The sequence below is a fragment of the Xenopus laevis genome, chromosome 9_10S, assembly GCF_017654675.1.
Source record: "Xenopus laevis strain J_2021 chromosome 9_10S, Xenopus_laevis_v10.1, whole genome shotgun sequence".
In the NCBI taxonomy this organism is placed as follows: domain Eukaryota; kingdom Metazoa; phylum Chordata; class Amphibia; order Anura; family Pipidae; genus Xenopus; species Xenopus laevis.
Genome location: NC_054388.1, coordinates 32,183,937 through 32,203,579, shown reverse-complemented (window position 1 = coordinate 32,203,579; position 19,643 = coordinate 32,183,937). Strand labels below are relative to the sequence as shown.

Sequence of the window (19,643 nt, the reverse complement as noted above, 5' to 3'; positions counted from 1 at the left end):
GCTTTGCAAATTCAGAGCAAAGGACAAATGTGTCCACTACAGGAGCTGCCTAGACGAAAGGTGGCCATAGATGCACAGATAATATCGCACAAAACTAATTTTTGTATGATATGATTCGGTGTGTGTATGGTGGGAAAAGAGCAGACTGATGTCAGCATAAGACTTGGGTATCGGTCGGCTCTTCGATCGGGCTGAAAGGAAAATTTTGATTGAGTCCCTTTGAAGGCACCCATACATCGTCCATTGTTAGTGCTGGATCGTCTACACGTGTGTATTGAATGAACGATCTTTCTTCTTGCTATGATTATATTAGTTAGCCAATAAAGGTATCACCTTTATACCACTTTTATTATTTTTTATTTCAAAAGAGTTTCCCTATACCAAGAAAGATCGTAATTGTTATGTCTATGGCCACCTTAAGCTCCAAGTCTTGCAGTCCCGGTTGCATTGTTATCCCTGTTGCTGGCATGATATGCACTATTATTCCTTGGAAACAACACTGCCAAGGTGACAGCATTTTGCAATGTATATGGGTTCTTTGCTAAAAAATACAAATACATACCATTGACCACATGAAGGAGAATGCTTGAGATGTAATAGTTCACAGCTGTGTTTCATATTGCTACCTAAAATCCATAAAAAACACACACACAGGAAAAGAGGTGGTTAGCTTATTGATAGACAGTTTACAGCCTGTATCTTACCATCAACTGCAGAAATATTGGGACCTTGGGAGGGGGCCAAGAAGGAACCACAAATAAACATTGTATGTAAGTGTTAGAGAAAGGAAATAGAGAAGTCAATAAGAGAAGTAATAGAGAAGTAAGTGCTGCAGAGGTTATGGAGTCTAAGAGAAAAAAGCTGTAAAACAAGAGAGACGTGAAGCTTATCAGGGAAGAGGGTAACGAGACCAATATTAGGAAGTAAAAGTCTATGAGCCTGAGAGTTAGAAAGTGCTGATAATACAGGGTCAACATATCAATATATGTGTGATATATACAAACTGTGCCCTCTTCACTTACTGAGACGGGTCCAACATCTGAATGTACCAGCTGTATCTCTACCCTAGAACCAGGATCAAGGGACAAAAACAAAAATAAGCATGCTTCTTAATGCTCTGAGCACCAAAGCAAAACATCTTATTGGTTAATAAGAGTACCTCTGTTCGGACATTTACTTGTGTTACCGCATAAACTCCATCATCATCATCGCCTTCTAAAGATTCATGGTCTACTGTTTACTAGAGTGAATCATTTGAAAAAGTAAAATGACATCGCTCACTTACCTGTTAAAGGAAAACTATACCCCTCAAACAATGTAGGTCTCTATTAAAAGATACTGAGTAAAACAGCTCATGTGTAAAACCCTGCTTCATGTAAATGAACCATTATCATAATAATATACTTTTTTAGTAGTATGTGCCATTGGGTAATCATAAATAGAAAATTGCCATTTTAAAAAATAAGGGCCGCCACCTGAGATCGTACGATTCACTGTGTACACATACAAACCACATGTAAGGTCACATGAGCCAATTAACAGACAGAGTTCTGCCTTTTGCTTCCTCAATTCTTCCTGTTACAGTTAGTGTTGTAGTATTTCTGGTCAGGTGATCTCTGAGGCAGCACAGATAAGAGTCACGAAATGGTGTCTCAAGGCAAGCGATGTAAAAGGGCAATATTTATGTAAATATATATATTCCAGTTTGGTAAGATTCTTTAATATGTCATTCAATTTGATAATTGCTCAAGTATTCATCTTGGGGGTATAGTTTTCCTTTAAGTTCCAGGCTACCCACAATTCTCCCTGAATTCACTGCTACTTTCATCAAAACAGTGGTTGTCTGTGGAACAGATGTTAAAATTACCAGGTTGCAAAATGGCAAACACCACATTGGCCACCATTTACACAGCTGATCGATCTAGTGCAATCACATATGTTGGGTTTAAGCCTCTTCAAGCCACCTTTGAGGCTTAACATTTGGATAAGGACCGTTAGTTTAACAAGGTTATAGATATAGTATAAACTTGTTAAACTAACTAATATGAATCTTTGGACTGCAATGGTTCTTTTGAGTGAGTCTTTTTGAAGATCTAATAAATTACTACAGTATATGTTTGTTCTCTTTAACTCAGACAATTGAAGAAGATAGCATATCATTGGATTTAGCTTTTAAGGACATTAATAATTACTTAGTATACATGCTACTAACCAGGTTAAGAAGAAACAGAAGTGCCAGGGAGCTGTTGGGTAGAATGACATAGGCTTTAATGTCCACACTGGGTGAAGTGGTCAGATTTACTGGTTCTATGGTCAGAAATGGTGCAGTAGGAACTGAAATCATCAAAATCATGTGCATGTTTGGGTACATCTTTGACAGCTGCAAGTAAATACAAAAAATGCATTAAACACAGAATGCCTTAGCATAATCAAAGTTGGTTTAGCTTTGCTTTATATTTTAAAAAGTATCACATTCTTGTTGATGACCTGGAATGAATTTCAGGCTGCATTCGATGCCATGCACCATGTATTCTATCTAAACTAATCACTAATCTGATTTTAAAAGGTTGAGGCAGCAGTGCTACATACTCGCAAGCTCCCAAAGCAGCAGCCAATCACAAGTTTGATTAAAAGAGCAAGTGAGCAAGCAATGTGATATGTCTGTGTGGCAGATGGGGAGATTTGTCAGCCAAGAATATTATTTTTTTATTATTTTTGCAGGCATCAGATCACCAGAAAATGCCTCTCCATTTGAAATAACTGAAATTGCTGGTGCTATGACCAACATATTGCTAAGTAGCTCGAAATTACCTCTGGAGGAAACTTCTGGCGACTTAGCAATATATTGGTCATAGCACCAGTGATTTCAAGTATTTCAAATGCAGAGGCATTTTTCAGGAGATTGGTCGCCTACAGTTGCTCATAAATCTTGGACGACAAATCTCCCAGTCTGCTACTGCCCTAAGGGTCATATAACAATGCACCTGGGCTGCAGATGCTCCAGGATAGATGCAATGGAGAGCACCTGTTGATGCACTTCCACATGGTTTATTATGTGAGCTTGAAGAACCCAGAGCAAGCTTTTGAAAACATTGTGTGGGTTTAAATCCTTACCCTTTATTTTGGTATACTGGAATCAGCCCCAAGAGTCATCTCTTACCTGGCAGGGTCCGTAAAAGTGGCTGGAGTTTGCTAGTAATAGATTGAGCAACCACCAGGCAGATCTAGAAAAAGGAAATACCAGAGAGCATTTCTAATTAAAAGGGGTGTTTCTGGCTTCTGCTAATTAATAAAATTGTTCTACCAATTAACATTAATGCCTTCACAATCCAAACATTATTTAAAGCATGAGAGGCCCCCACCCCAGCCTTGATCCTCTGCATGGCAAGCCTGATACTGACACCCCCCATGTGTGAATGGCCTGTGCTTTTTGCCAAATCAGGGATGAGGGCAGCATCGCCCATGGCTACTGTCAGAGAACGGACCTGGGTTGTCAGGGCCCACTGGGTTTTTTCATGGTGTCCCACCAGCCTAGTTCAACCTATGACATATATATTTTAGGGGTCATTTATAAAAGCCCAGGATGCAAGTGAAAGAGCACTAAGGGTTACACAAGTGCCACCCTTTATATTGGATCTAACAAAAGGCAGCCAAGTACTTACTGCCTGCCATAGACAGCGAGTATGGACAGTTCTCTTTTGCACAATGCACAAGTTACGGCACAGAAAAAGCGATGCCTTCATGTTGCCCCCCAGCCTGCCCTTATAAATACAGAGCCGCTAAATGCAGGAAACATTAGTTTCCTGCCATTGATATGAGTCTTTTTATCTTGAAGCACAATCAGTATTCTATAATTCTTTGACTCTGTAATTATTCGATAATTCTATTTTTTTAGTTAATGAAAAACATCTATGCAGGTGTGTCACCCAAAGAAGCCAAACATGTAGCAGTAAAAGGTCAGTGAGGGAAAACACTCAGCTAGTGCCATGAGCAGCTTGGTGACAAAAAAATAAGTTTACGTCTTTCATGATTTAAGGAAAAACTAGGTGAAAAAACACGAATATCCTCGAGGATATCATTTGGAACCTCAAATAGTCAAGAATAAAACCAAAGGTCACCAGAAAAAAATTTGCCACGTTAAAGCTAGCAAGGCTCAATAGAAGGCAATGGTAATTGTCTTCTAACAACTTAATCATTTACTTATTTTCCCAGTTCATTAAAAAAATATTTAGCCTATTTGAAATTAAATGGAACAATGTGATTTTTGCTGGCGTGTGACTTTTTCCCCTTTTATCATTTAAATATTCTACATCAATATTTAAGGCTCTGTAAACAGTTCTATACTATAATATACTGTAAATCATTTCAAGTTATGTAACAATATCCCTTTAGCCTTACCTGACCCTCAATGGCTTTTCTTAAGGCATTGTCAATACTTTTATGGAACACATCAACCAACCAGCTATAAAAAAACATCAGAACAGACAGCAAGGTTAGAGATTGTGCCTTTTATTGCTACATTATAGGTCACGGTTTGCAAGAAAATAATGAAAGTTATTATTGTGCAGAATGAGTGCAACATTCTCTGTATATACCAATTTAGAATGTTGGATTTATTCTGCACAATATTTCCAATGGCAAATATGTTGTACTGATGTATTTTTGCAGCAGGATTAATACAGCAGCAATTGAGGATTCACTATTTAAAAAAATAAGGCCCAAATGGAATTATCGACCAAGCCCATTTATAACTTACCTGAACTTCCCACACATGTATATTGACATTTGAGATATGGCAGCTACAATCAGAAGGGGAGATGGTGGGTCCCAGATGCATCGCTTCCCAGCAGTAGGCCAACAGAGATGCTGAGCCCCTCCACCTTCAAGTCAAAGTTTCCTTTATCTGATCTACAGTAAAAAAGGTAAATTGCTGACTTTACAATTAGAAACATCTATTTAAATCTCACATCAAAGTTTATTGCAGCTATAAATATATAATGTATAAGGTATACAACATACTGTATAAAAAATGCAGACTTGGGGAATTACACTGTTGTTGCATTCTGGGATTTCAACAGCTGCCGAATAACTGCATATTGAGCAATACTGACTGCTCCATCTTGTCCTATTGTTGTAATCTTGCCCACTATCTCTATGCTTGCTCTATAATACCTGCTACAACTAGAGCTTTTAAGAGCAGATGATATAGACAGTCACTATTTATTGGACCTGTGAGAAGCTGTTTGGGTGTCTGTGTACTGCCTATTTTAACTTTCAGTCCAGAACTGGGCACAGGGTTGTCACCCTATTTTATCCACCTAAAGACAGTTTTACCTTCATCTTGCATATGGTTGGATCAAATGTGTGACTTGCCAGACCTTGCCATGCTAAAATAATAACTTGGAACATCTACTGTAAATTCAAAGAAGTTCAAAGAAGTGAATCCTGCTGTGCTGACCTGAGCTCTGTCATGCAATGTACACTACATACAGTACAGTCTACATCTAAGCACTTCCATGCAGTGTAAACTACATTCAGTTCAGCAGCTATCGACCAAAGTCTATTGTGTGGTTAAGCCCTTGTTGAAGTAACACAGGCAGGTTATACATTTCCTTAGTCACTCCAATCCCAGTTGCTATTGTCTGCTATGCACAGTATACTTACACTAAATAGTGAGCGTTCCATTTTCCATCCACCTGGATAAAAGCCCCTGAGATGCTCAGTTTCAGGCCAACATTGGAAACAGGGCTTATTTGGGAGCTGGGTAACTGGAAGCTACGGATGACCATGCTGCAAATTGAGAACATACTTTGTTAATACCAGCACTTTCATTTTCAGGCCACACATCTTCACAGGGGGGCTGCTGATTTTGACAGCCTTTGGATCTTCCTGCCCTTGGTGGAAGCGATTGGGAAAGGGCAAGAAAAATCAGAGCCAGCAGGGTGATAAGAGGATTGTGATTGGGAGTGAAGAGGGTAGGTGCGTGTGAGTGGGGTGATGGCTGCAAGGGTGGCATTGGGGCACACCGTTCTTAAATCCAGCCCTGTTCATTTCAACCCCCTTCTTGGACGGGTGAATGTAAAAAGACATCCAATGTGTAGACACAGGGTGGGTCTATGAAACTCCTCACTCAAAGCACACACGGAGTAAGATCTAGGTGCATTACCAACTAGTACACATGTTCCAGGAGCCCCCCAACTCCTGCCCAAGCAACTAGTTGGGTTAGGGAAGTTCATTATATGAGATTACAATCTTAAACTATGAAAGCAACTTTTTTCGAAGTTCACAGCATTGGTCAACTCAACCAGGCCCTGGGAGGTCAAATACACAGAGGCCCAAACAGCCCTCTAAACAATGGCTGTATTTAGCATTTAATAGCAGCCCCTCTGGCATTTGCCCAAAACCACAAATTGCCAGTCTGGGCTTGCCATGAATGCCCTGTAAATAGTGTGACACAACATTGCAGTTGAACCAGAACATGTTCCCTCTATGTTGGTAAATTGTATATTCATTTATGTAGGTTTCCTATGTTACTTAGGTTAGAAAAAGGAATAATCAGTTACTTAAGGCTAAGTCCGTATGTGTTGGGAGAATGTAAACGAGGCAGCAAGCAAATTCATTTCTGTGCTCTCCCGGGCTACTCTGTGTGATGTCTTAATCAAGTTCTCCCAAAGATAAGGCAGAGCACTTAAGGGGATGGGCAATTTGATATGCCTAAATTCAATGCAAAACATGCTTTATTTATAAGATTTTTTTCAGACGCAAGAGGATTCCTGTGTGCACAGTATATTTAATCTTTTTATAATAGTAACAGGAGCAGGGTCGGACTGGCCCGGTGGGACACCGGGAAAAAACCTGGTGGGCCCAGGCTCTTTTGGGCCCCCGTCGGCCCAGACCTGCTCCTGTGCTACCTCTTCTACACTAAAAACTTCTGCTTACCAGCACACGTGTGCATCCGTGGAGGGGGTGGAAGAGGTATCGTTTGCGGCTGGGGAACCGGGGGACAGTGTGGAGGGCTGTTGAGGCTGCAGGCTCGGTGGGCCTCGGGCCCCCCAGTCCGACACTGAACAGGAGAAAGTAGTAGTAGGAGAAAAATCGAGCAAGAATGTCAAATTTTGGATCAATGAATCCTGACAACCTTTTTTAGGAGTAAATATTGGTTTACTTTAAACTTAAATTTTGGGAAAATGTTAAAAAATATATATATAAAAAAGTCTTTGTTTATGGTGAACAATCTAAAAACAATCTGAAAAAAGTCTTTAGAAGATGAACAACCCCTTTAAAGAATGGTCAATCCTAATCAACTTTCAGTTGGTCTTCATTATTTATTATAGTTTGACTTTTTTGCTTGGGATATGAAAACCAATTGGAATATAAAATGAAAATTGTTCCAGGACATCACTCTCTACATCATACAAAATTTACAATATATCATACAAAATACAATAATACAAACTCTTTTAATCTGCCATCACCTATACAGTGCACAAATATACATGAGTTCATAACTACTACATTATATTATTTCTATTTATTTCCCCACAGTCTGTGATGGTTATTTTTTACTAAGATCTTATTAGTAATTAATTTAAGCACCACGCATAATACAGGTATGGGACCTGTTATTTAGAATGTTTGGGACCTGGGATTTTCCAGATAATGGATCTTACTGTAATTTAGATCTTCATGACTTAAGGGTTAGTCCACATGAGCAGATTTGGGGAGATTTTGTCACCTGGCGACTAATCGCCTCGTCTTCTGAGTGACAATCTCGCCGAACTCCGTGAGGCAACGTTCAGAAGTTTCATTAAATATTTAGTCGCAACATTTTATTACATACACTGCAAATGTTCATAAAAGCCACTTGGTCGCAAACGTTGTTGAGGTCTGTAATTGGTCAAAAAGGATGCAAAAATGGTCGCTAACATTTGCAATGGTCTTTGCAAGCCTTTTTTGCACTAATGAAACATATCACATTCCACCATATGTGTTTTACCCTTAAATAAAAAAGCCAAACAAAGAAGTAGATTAGAAAAGCTTTACATTATCTTTTGGGATTCTCTACCACCCAGTCAACCACAGCCCTCCAAAATGCCCCAGTAGCTCCCCATCTTCTTTTCTGCTAATTCACTGAACATGCTCTGTGCTGCTCTCACTTACTGAGCTTAGGAACAAACTCACAATATACTGTAATATAAATGTTTTAGTAATTACTTCAGCAGGTCATAATATGACAGCTCAGAAACCAGTGCAGTTTGCACCATTATTTAACCAGCCTGTAGCATCAACTTTTACAACATGTGAACCTCAGGTTCTGCATGATGAACTGTGACAACCCCTAAGCTGAGCTTCTCAACAGCTTCCCAGACCACACTGAGCACGTGCAGTGTCACTGACACAACCTAACAAAACCCAAGATGGTGACTCTCGGTGAAGGCCTCAATCATTAATATTAAAGAGATTCTGAAACATAAGGCGGATGTAAGCTGCAATAAGTTCACTATATAAAATACAGCATTACTAGAATATTTGTTTTCAGGGGTTAGTTCTCCTTAAAAGCAGTATGTGCCAGTTTTGCACAATGTTCATAAGTCATGTTGGCAATGCATGGGCAGATAATGTATGGACGGTGAGGGGCTAACCTGGACAATTTTTTGGTTTGGAAGCCCGGTCAGGTAAGTTTCCCCACTGGCACAGCCCCATGAAAAATGGGATAGGTGGCACCTTACCCAGTGCAAAGATGGGGCACCAGAGCAAACTTTTACCTGGGGCCTAAATGCTTTAAGTTATGCGACTATGGCCTTGTGTTTGGGATCACTGTCACTGCATCCAATTGTGAGCAGAATTAAGCAGGTTCTCTTGCAGTATGATTCTGTATTTTATACCATCCTATTCTTTTAACAAGATAACAGCCCCCTCTAATATCAACAATATCAGCTCCACAAACAGACTCTTCTTGAGTTAGAGCATGGACCAACTGCAACATCTTCTCATGCTTTACTGCTCCTTTGAAAACACTACTACCTACTGTTGTTATACCCATCATTCCCTTTCCCCATAATATTAATCACTAAAATAACTGCTATGGAGAAACTCTGCTCTTTAATGTATAATTCACTTGTCCATGGAGAAGGCCCGTACTATAATGTATTTTTCACTTGCTGAAATGTCTCTAAAATAAGATAACTTGGATGTGTCCTTTGTAAATCAGTGTTATACCACCACTCATAGCAATGTCTGGATGTGATGGTACCTTCCACTCCTCATCTGACTCTAATTAGGTAAATTAATTGTTATTTGTAGGCCCAATAAGTAGGCATGGCTTACCGAAAAGGACCACAGAAACCCGTAACCCTAATTTGGCTTAAACAGGCAAATAGCAATTCGTGAGGTAGAGTATGGGCTACACTGGACCCTCTTTCAACAGGATGGATGGGCTTTCGCTGAGTGAAACGAGCACATAAGGGTGTTGTTGGACTATACCTCTATACTGCCAAAAGTGCAAAATAACAGGAAAAATGAATTAGGCTTTATTCAATATAAAGAGCCACAGGATTGATAATACTCATACACGAGAAAGTCAATAAATGCCAGGTATAGTCACAGGTGTAGCAGATACATCCAGAATGGCACCACTGGAGGAATAGTTGAAAATATACACCTTCCAGGTTGTTAGTACCCCATGAGGTCCGGATCCCCAAAAGTAGACGTGGAACAGGGATAGAACAATAACCTGTTTCCCTTCTTAGTACTATGGACCCTTCACTACAGACAAGCAGGGCCTGGAGGAGAGCTACTCCCGTCTATCCTCCTTGTTGAAGCTGAAATGCTGCTCTTGCTAACTAATGTTCACTGACTCACTTCTCCTAGAGAGTGCTATAACAGTGGCTATCCTGCAAACTAGCTAACTTTGTTCACGGGGTCCTTCCCTTGCAAAGCATTATGTTATAGTGAGGAAGGATATGGTCATCAACCTAAGGGCCAATGAACTGGGTATTGCTATTGGTAGGGAATAGGTTTGCCACCTGCCCGGTTTTGACCCAGACAGCCCGGTTTTTTGAAGGGTTGCCCGGCCTAAAGCTGCCTGCCTTCAAATTAGGCAAACCAGGCAGGATTTCCTATGATTGACAAGGTGGCTGGCCAATCGCTGCATCATAGCCCAACCCCTGACATCACAGCTACGCTACTGCTGCATCACTGCCCCGCCTCTGCCACATCACTGCCCTGCCCCCTGCCTGGATTTCACCCTGCGAAAAGGTGGCAACCCTAGTAGGGAACGAAGCCATAGGGGCCATGATCCTATGGGTCTAACATACATTAAAAACATACTAATACCTTCCCATGACAATTATTTCAGTTAGAAGACTAGGAGTCTGCTGGTTTGATTACAATAAGTCAATATGGGTCATAGTCTAGACATTAGCCAACCCTCAATAAATTAATCAGTGAGACTATCACCCCAGCAAGAAAAGTGTATCTGAAAGGCTCAGCAATGATCATTAGCTAGCTGATGTTTCAGAGTTAGATAATGTCTCCAAAGTAGAATTTCTAAGGGCTTGTTCCTTCCTCAGACCATAATGTTTCAATAACACCGGTCCCTAGAGAACAAGACTGAGTAAGCCAGTAAGTGCCCTCCTTTGGAAACCCCCCGCTAATTTCTGTGACTTTACACTCATATATCCCACACATTAAAATGTTTGTACACACAGTGACCTCATGACTGGCAAGTGCAAAGCTTCCTCTTCATATGATGCAACTGATGAAGCTTACGCCTGTCTTCTACATTTACATAATAGCTTTGCTACAAAATATACCTCCAGCAGGGGGCAGTCTAAACCCTCACTTGGTGCTAGAAACATGCAGCACTATTTGAAGTGCTCTAATACATAGTCACATACCTTTGTATGTTAGTGGATATACAGGTCCTTGAGAAAGGTCTGTAATGACCAAAGTACAGTATAGGACTTTGCATATGATCAATAAATAGTTTTCATTTATTTCACTAAGACCCATAAGTGCAGAACTTTTTCTGCTTCTTTTTCATCATTCTTGTACCCAAACAGCTGATATAATAATATATATATAATGTTTGTGTGAAGCTTCATTTAAAAAAAATGATATAATTTGGTATGGCACAGTTGTAAAGAAACTTGGGATCCTGGAACCCATTGAAATCACCAGTGTTTTTGCTGCTTTTTTCAAGCATATCATTTTATACTTTATCTTCACAATCGCATAAAACGATTGTCCCGTTTTATAAATACATGTTGTTTTACAGGACTCACAATGGCATTAAAGTGGCAGCGATCCTGGCTGAAGTCCTGGCTGGAACCATAGCACAGTGACTGCTTATGCCACATTTATATATATCTTTGAAAAGGTCCTGGAACCCAGACTGAAACCTATATAGTTTATAGTTGAATTAGAAGTTTTCAGGGAGCATTTATGACGGCAAGTACACTTGCAGTTGTCCTAGTCATTCCCATTCCCAGAAGTGCAATTTTTTTGAAAGTCTCCCCTTGTATATCTTATAGCATAGAAACAGTGCCATTCTGTCCATACCCCGTCCTATTCCAAACTGGGTGCAGCACCTATTGTTGAAGGGGAACCCTGGAGCTACCACCACCTCTGAAGATGGCAGTAGCTGCAGGATTTCCATATCTGTCTGTATCAACAGAAGCAGCATACTTGCACCTAAAGAATCAGAAGCACAAAAGATAACTAAATATTAACCTTGAGTGCCGGAAATTACAGCAACTTGTATCTGATTTGTGATAAAATGCAAGCACAGAAAGCAAATGTCAATGCATCAGTCACAGTTGCATCAGCCACAAACCCTGCTGACTAAATTACACTGAAACAATGGGAAAACCCTGCACTGTGTGTGGCCATATATCTTGTTTGCTTCCTAAATTGTATTCTGCATTTTCAGTTCCAAGTGACCCCTTTTGTTTTAATAGTGCAAGTCAGAGGCTCTAAAATGTAGACACCCTATTTGAGCTATCAGTTATGTTAATCGAAATACTGCAAGATCAACACATCTGCATAGATTTGGGGGGAGCAAAGGCAGAAAACAGTATGTTCACCACAGAAAACCATACACTTTCGGAAAGTACACATTCCCCCAAATCCAAATTGGGTATGCATGTCTTTCTACTCCAAAGCAACAAGCCGCAAACCTTTCCGAAATTCTGCAATTTTGGTGACACTTTCAAAAATCACCTCAAAACCTCCATCCTGCAGCATCGTATTTCCCACATTTTATAAGGTGTAACAATAAATCACCAAAAATATGAAAGTCTGGGGTCCTCTGAACATTTTTATGCCCAATATGTATAGGTGTACCTCAGCACGTGGCATATAGGGGCCCAAAAAAGACCCCCCCCCCTATGGTCTGTCATGCATGTGGCATATAGGGGCCCAAATGGTCTGTCATTTCAGGTACTGCAAAATCAACACATTTACATAGATTTGGGGGGGAGCAAAGGTAGAAAACAGAATGTTCACTACAGAAAACCATACATTTTCAGAAAATACACATTCCCCCAAATTCAAATTGGGTAAGCATGTTTTTCTACTCCAAAGCACCAAGCCACAAACCTTTCCTAAATTTGGCAATTTTGGTGACAGTTCCAAAAATCAAGTTAAAACTTCCATCCTGCAGCATCGTATTGCCCACATTTCATTAGGTATCACAATAAATCACTCAAAATATGAAAGCCTGGGGTCCTCTGAACATTTTTCCGCCCAATACGTATAGGTGTACCTAAGCATGTGGCACATAGGGGCCCCGAAAAGAAGACCCCCCCCATATGGTCTGTCATTTCAGCTACTATAAAATCAACACATTTACATCAATTTGGGGGGAGCAAAGGTAGAAAACAGTATGTTCACCACAGAAAACCATACATTTTCGGAAAGTACACATTCCCCCGAATCCAAATTGGGTATGCATCTATTTCTACTCCAAAGCACCAAGCCACAAACCTTTCCTAAATTCGGCAATTTTGGTGACAGTTCCAAAAATCACCTCAAAACTTCCATCCTACAGCATCGTATTTCCCGTATTTTATTAGGTGTAACAATAAATCACCCAAAATATGAAAGCCTGGGGTCCTCTAAACATTTTTATGCCCAATATGTATAGGTGTACCTAAGCACGTGGCATAGAGGGGCCCCAAAAACAAGACCACCTCATATGATCTGTCATTTCAGCTACTGTAAAATCAACACATTTACATAGATTTGGGGGGAGCAAAGGTAGAAAACAGTATGTTCACCACAGAAAACCATATACTATCGGAAAGTACACATTCCCCCGAATATAAATTGGGTATGCATCTCTTTCTACTCCAAAGCACAAAGCTGCAAACCTTTCCTAAATTCGGCAATTTTGGTAACAGTTCCAAAAGTCACCTCAAAACTTCCACCCTGCAGCATCTTTTTTTCCCAGATCTTATTACGTAAAACAATAAATCACTACAAATATGAAAGCCTGGGGTCCTCTCAACATTTTTACGCCCAAAACATATAGGTGTACCTAAGCACGTGGCATAGAGGGGCCAAAAAATGAAGACCCCCAAATATGGTCTGTCATTTCAGGTACTGTAAAATGAACACATTTACATAGATTTGGAGGGAGCAAAGGTAGAAAACAGTATGTTCACCACAGAAAACCATACATTTTTGGAAAGTACACATTCCCCCGAATCCAAATTGGGTATGCATGTCTTTCTACTCCAAAGCACCAAGCCTCAAACCTTTCCTAAGTTCTGTAATTTTGGTGACAGTTCCAAAAATCACCTCAAAACTTCCATCCTACAGCATCGTTTTCCCATATTTTATTGGGTAAAACAATAACTGACTCCAAATATGAAAGCCTGGGGTCCTCTGAACATTTTTTTGCCCAATACGTATAGGTGTACCTAAGCATGTGGCATATAGGGGCCCAAAAACGAAAACCCCCCAATATGGTCATTTCAGGTACTGCAAAATCAACAAATTTACATAGATTTGGAGGGAGTAAAGGTAGAAAACAGTATGTTCACTACAGAAAACCATACATTTTCAGTAAGTAGACATTCCCCCAATTTCAAATTGGGTAAGCATGTTTTTCTCCTCCAAGGCACCAAGCCGCAAACCTTTCCTTAATTCGGCAATTTTGGTGACAGTTCCAAAAATCAAGTTAAAACTTCCATCCTGGAGCATCAGATTGGCCACATTTCATTAGGTATCACAATAAATCACTCAAAATATGAAAGCCTGGGGTCCTCTGAACATTTTTCCTCCCAATACGTATTGGTGTACCTAAGCACGTGGCATATAGGGGCCCCAAAAAGAAGATCCCCCCATATGGTCTGTCATTTCAGCTTCTGTAAAATCAACACATTTACATCGATTTGGGGGGAGCAAAGGTAGAAAACAGTATGTTCACCACAGAAAACCATACATTTTCGGGAAAGAACACATTCCCCCGAATCCAAATTGGGTATGCATCTCTTTCTATTCCAAAGCACCAAGCCGCAAACCTTTTCTAAGTGCTGTAATTTTGGTGACACTTCCAAAAATCACTTCAAAACTTCCATCCTGCACCATCGTATTTCCCACATTTTATTAGGTATAATAATAAATCACTGCTGCAAAATGCTTTCTATGGTGACTTCTTTATTCTATACATGCAGTATATTGTGAGTGGGTCCCTGAGTTAACAGTGCAGTGAATGAGCAAAACAGAAGACAGGGAGTAGCAGCAGTATGTTTAGTGTCACAGACCTCACTGCTGAAGGGCCAGTTTCCTTGGGCAGGTACAGAACCACAAACACATAATGTACAACAATTCTTGTGTAATGCTTTGTGGATCTTTAGTTCTCCTTTAAGCACTCACTCACTGTACATATAATCTGGGAAGAACCTTTCACTGTCCATGCCTGTACTTACAGAGGAAGAAAAATGTCGTCTTAAAGCAGCATGCATCTATATAGAGAACAAGTTTGCTACTATATATACAACACTGACGCTTCTTCTCCATCATGCCCCTGCAAATCTCTGGATTTTACAAACCTTAAAACACAATACACAAACCTAATCCCACACATCATAGGCATAACACACCAAAATGGCAATTAGCAGACGTCTCATTCAAATAACTTCTATACACGCCAGCGCCTGGACAGATTTTTCTGAACTACACCTCCCACCATTCTATAACAGCAACAGAGGCTGACAACAACAGCAGAAAAAGGGATGCGCGTTCCACATCCCTCTCAAATAATCTAATAGTCTATGACTGTTGCACACTCTTTTGCCGAGGATGCTGGGAACTGTAGTTTAGCAAAGGCCGAAAGAAAGTGTGTGAGGAATTTCTGCATGGTAATGTGTCTCTCCAATACCTGAGTAGAGGGGCATGCTGAGACAGTCTCGACCTCATACAGGATCAGTGCAGGCCTTTACTATCTGCTAATAGGCCTCGAGTCACTTACTTATTGCAATATTGGTAAAACATTGAAATAGCTAAATCGTGTGCAAAGGCATTTTCCTGCAATAACATTTTTCAAATGTTTTAGCTCAGGCACCTCCTTTTCATCACAATTGAAAGATATTCAGAGCATGTATTTGCCCTGGGTAGCAGCAACAATCCCAGTAAAACAAGATGGTGGCATGGTGCTTATTAGCATATTTTACAGCTAAAATTAGCTCTGGTCCTAGGTGTGATGTTAGCAATATAATCACTAAGGGGTGCATAACAAATTGCCCCCCCATTATGCTTTTTCTTCTCCTGTTAATGCTAAACAAGCAATGATTGTTTAGCACTTAATACTGATTTTTAGTGAATCTGGGGCATTGTGAAATTTGGTGAATCTGGGGGATTGAGAGACATGTATAGAGACACCACTTGAGGATTAATGTGACAGATATATTAAAATAATTGTGCAATGTAAACTTTAGCAACTTGCAAACCTATAACTGATGCCATTTTTAAATTAAAATATGATGCCATGCCACTGTTAAATAGGAATAGATAAAATACAGCGACCAGGACCATGTTACCTTGTTGCTTTTGAAAGGAGCTAGGAATTCCCCGTGCAGCTGTTCTTGATGTATTTGCCTTAGGAAACATTTAGGCACATATTTATTCCACCAGCATCTGGATGTGTAAATAGTTCTGATTTGCCTTTTATTGATGTGCTTCATATTATCATTAGCAGTCATGGAAGAAAACCTTTACACCCCTTTACCTCGCACACGCGCGGCGTCCTCATTTGCGCACGGCCACTGGTCCCCACCTCCAATACAGGATCACTGCAGGCCTTTACTATCTGCCAATAGGCCTTGAGTGACATCACTGACACACGACGTTAAGCCGCGGAGAACGCCAGGAGCACGTGCCATTTGGCGCCTTCTTCAAATTGCTGTATAGGGACGTAGACCGAGCTCCGGTATGCAAGATCTTTGCATCCCGTCTGGCGGGATACAATTTAGTAAAAAGTGGCATCCCGCCCCAATTCAAGCAATGGGAATAACACAAATTTGATGATTTTTTTCTTCAAGTTTTAATTTGGAATAGAATGTGCAGTGTTCCCAATGCATTTGCGTGTATGGAAATAAATATAAGAATTTTGAGCTTTATTCACTTTTTTAAACACATTCTGAATGCATAGATAAATATAAAGAAGGCAGACCCTGCAGCTGCTGAGGGGCCCAAAGGGCATAAGGGGGCCCACTGGGCACTGACATATAGTAGCTTTATGTGGGGCCTAGTTTTAGACATGCCATTGTTTCCTGGGGTTCATGTAGCAGAATAACTTCAACCTCTGTGCGTTTCATAAGTGTGGGACACCACATCCACTGTCACAATGCCAGGGCTAAACCAAGGAATAGAAAGGAGAGGCAGATCCCTTGAGGCTTACTCTAAGTTCTGCAAGGACAAGCATGAGTGGAGGCAGCATGTAGGTGAGCGAGTGGGAGGACTGGGGTGGCAAGAAGGGATCATGGTAGTGGGTGGGCAAGTGATGGAAGTCGGGAGCAGGAACAAGAGGTACTCGCCTTGTGCGCACAATATAATCTCCTTTTATATACACAAGTAAAGTAACATTATAATATGCAGACTATACCCATCAGCATTTGTCAAAATACATGACTGCTGGTGGAGTGGCTGGAGCTGGGCGTCCCTGCTCTATATAAACAGGCATCGTTCATAGCAAGGCTGTAGCTGTCTGCAAAGAGCTGCCCAGCTGAGTGTAAAAACATTATGGGAAATAGGAGATCTACCAGTTGAATGTACCACAGCAATGCATTAAAGGGGTGTTAACCTTAAATCTGATACCGGGGAAATGAAGGAAGAATGAGAAAGTGGAACTGAATAAATTAGAAACTGGGCTTGGTCTCAGGCTGCCTACGTCAGGTAAACTCTGCTCTCGGCTGAGGGAGAAAGTCACTCTGTTCCCAGGTCTCTCTCTGTCAATAATCTGATTGACCAACTATTGGATTATTGAGTAACATGGCCAATCAGTTTTTTGTAGCAAGGAATCTCTAGAACTGACAGATTGTAAACAGTTTCTACTGGCGGTTACAATTAAATAAATAGAAAACGGCATGAACATTGTCAAGCATCACCAGCAGAGGATCAGCCCACACGGCCACTTAATAACTGCGCCTAGCATAGGTACACAGTAACATATACCGCTTCCAAGTTCCTGTCTTATGTGAAAAAAAAAATCCTGTAACAGTAGTGTCTGCCCAGAATAAGATGTTCTCTTAGTACAAAGCAGTTTTTTATAATCCTCATTTATGAAGTCATCGTAGTGAGCTCACTGGCGCCTTCAGACTCTAGAGAGACATAATTTTTAATGGCCAAAGTAATGCTCTTACCATTCCCTAAAAGTGATGTTCATCAAATGGGAAAATCTCAAACATGCCCTGCCCTCCTACACTGCAAAAACATACAGGCAGGACAACTGGTTTCTAAAAAATATGACCTTAGTATGTGTTATTGCAATAAAAATTTAGATTGTAAGCTCCACTGGGGCAGGGACTAATGTGAATGATGTATAATCTCAGTAGAGTGCTAAAGCTATATAAATAAAAAATAATAAGATACTATAAGATACTCAACTCAGCAATAAACCAACATTATGAATAGGCTTTATATAACAGACTGTGTGCATTTTTTTTTCTATTCGTAGTCTGAATATTTAATAAGGGCAGGATTAGTTGCATGCTCTTGGGTCCAAGCACAGATCTTAAGACTGAATAAATATTCCTTGCATTGAAATAGAAGCTAAAGGAAAAGTAAATCCACCACCTTACATTTTTTATGGACGGCCCTGTGGCAGAGGTCCAACCAGCTTGTAACGGGGCTACCCAGCTTGGACAGATCTCTATCACAGGGAAGGGAAAAGGCAAGACCTTTACTGTGCAACACATACATCTCACACCAGGGGCGTAACTATAGAGGAAGCAGACCCTGTGGCTGCAGGGGGGCCCAGGAGATATAGGGCCCCCACGAGACACTAATTCATTTAACATTTTAATAAATACTATTAAAACAGATCAACCTGTAGACATTTTGGGGGTCTGAAAAATTATTTTGCGATGGGGCCCAGTAATATCTAGTTACACCACTGTCTCATGATGAATCAGCAGGGGCACTGCGCTACTGAGGAGGGGAAGGGAAGAGAGCCCCTGGGGCAGAAGGGGACACAGACAGAGAGGGGTATGTTTACGGGGGGCGATAAGCAGAGAAGGCCTAGGGGTGCCCCATTTCTAAATCCAGCCTGGCAATTATTCTCTCTGCACTAGCATTCTCCCCCCCCCCCCTGGACCCCACCATCTTCTTCGTGGACCCCCTTGATCCCCTCCACTACAAAAAGGTACGCACACCGGCAGCAACAGCAAGCTGCTTCAGGAGGTGGAGGGCCCAGGATTGCCTCTGTGAATCAGGCAACCTTTGGGTGTCTTTTTCAGTTACATACAAATAAAATCAAAACTTCTACAAGAATTCTCTCACACCCTCAATTCTCCCTCACAGTGTTCCTCTCACAAAGCTTCCAGTGCCCCTGCCATATAGAAGTAGTACACTAGAAGAGTGCCATTAGACATTGAGGGCCCCACTACCCTTCTCATGTTACTACTACTCATCTCTGTCGTGTCCTCATACATTGCACAAGCTTCTCCCATCCTTCTCACTGTGGCCCATATATACAGTATATACTGTATTTATAACCACTAGTTATGAGCAAGTCAAGAAAATAGGATTAGCACACAACCTGGACCCGATCCCGCCGAACCTGAACCCTACTCAACCCGGTACAGCAGCCTTATTTATAGTCCCCCATCTGACCCACCCATCTCTGTCATGACAAAAGGGGGCAGGTGCATGGCTATAAAAAGAAGCTGCCCCAGCTGGAAGCTAGCTCAAGAAGGAGTGGAGAGAAGAAGGAAGATCTCAAAACAAACCCACCTTGACCCAGCGATCATATGAGAAAGTTGGCCGGAACCCACCGGGCCTTTAGTGTTAATTCATAAGTTATGATTTTTTGACATTGTAAAGGGAATTAAGTATCTTTAATACCTTTATGCAAATATTTGCCCAGAAACAGCCTATACAGAACTGGCCTACTGAGGACAGCTCACAGAAGAGAGAAC

General features: G+C 40.9%; 1 pseudogene; it reads right to left on the bottom strand.

Annotated features, from left to right (window-relative positions):
- LOC108702738 overlaps positions 1-19,643 on the bottom strand; it is a 40,280-nt pseudogene that overhangs the window by 11,851 nt on the left and 8,786 nt on the right.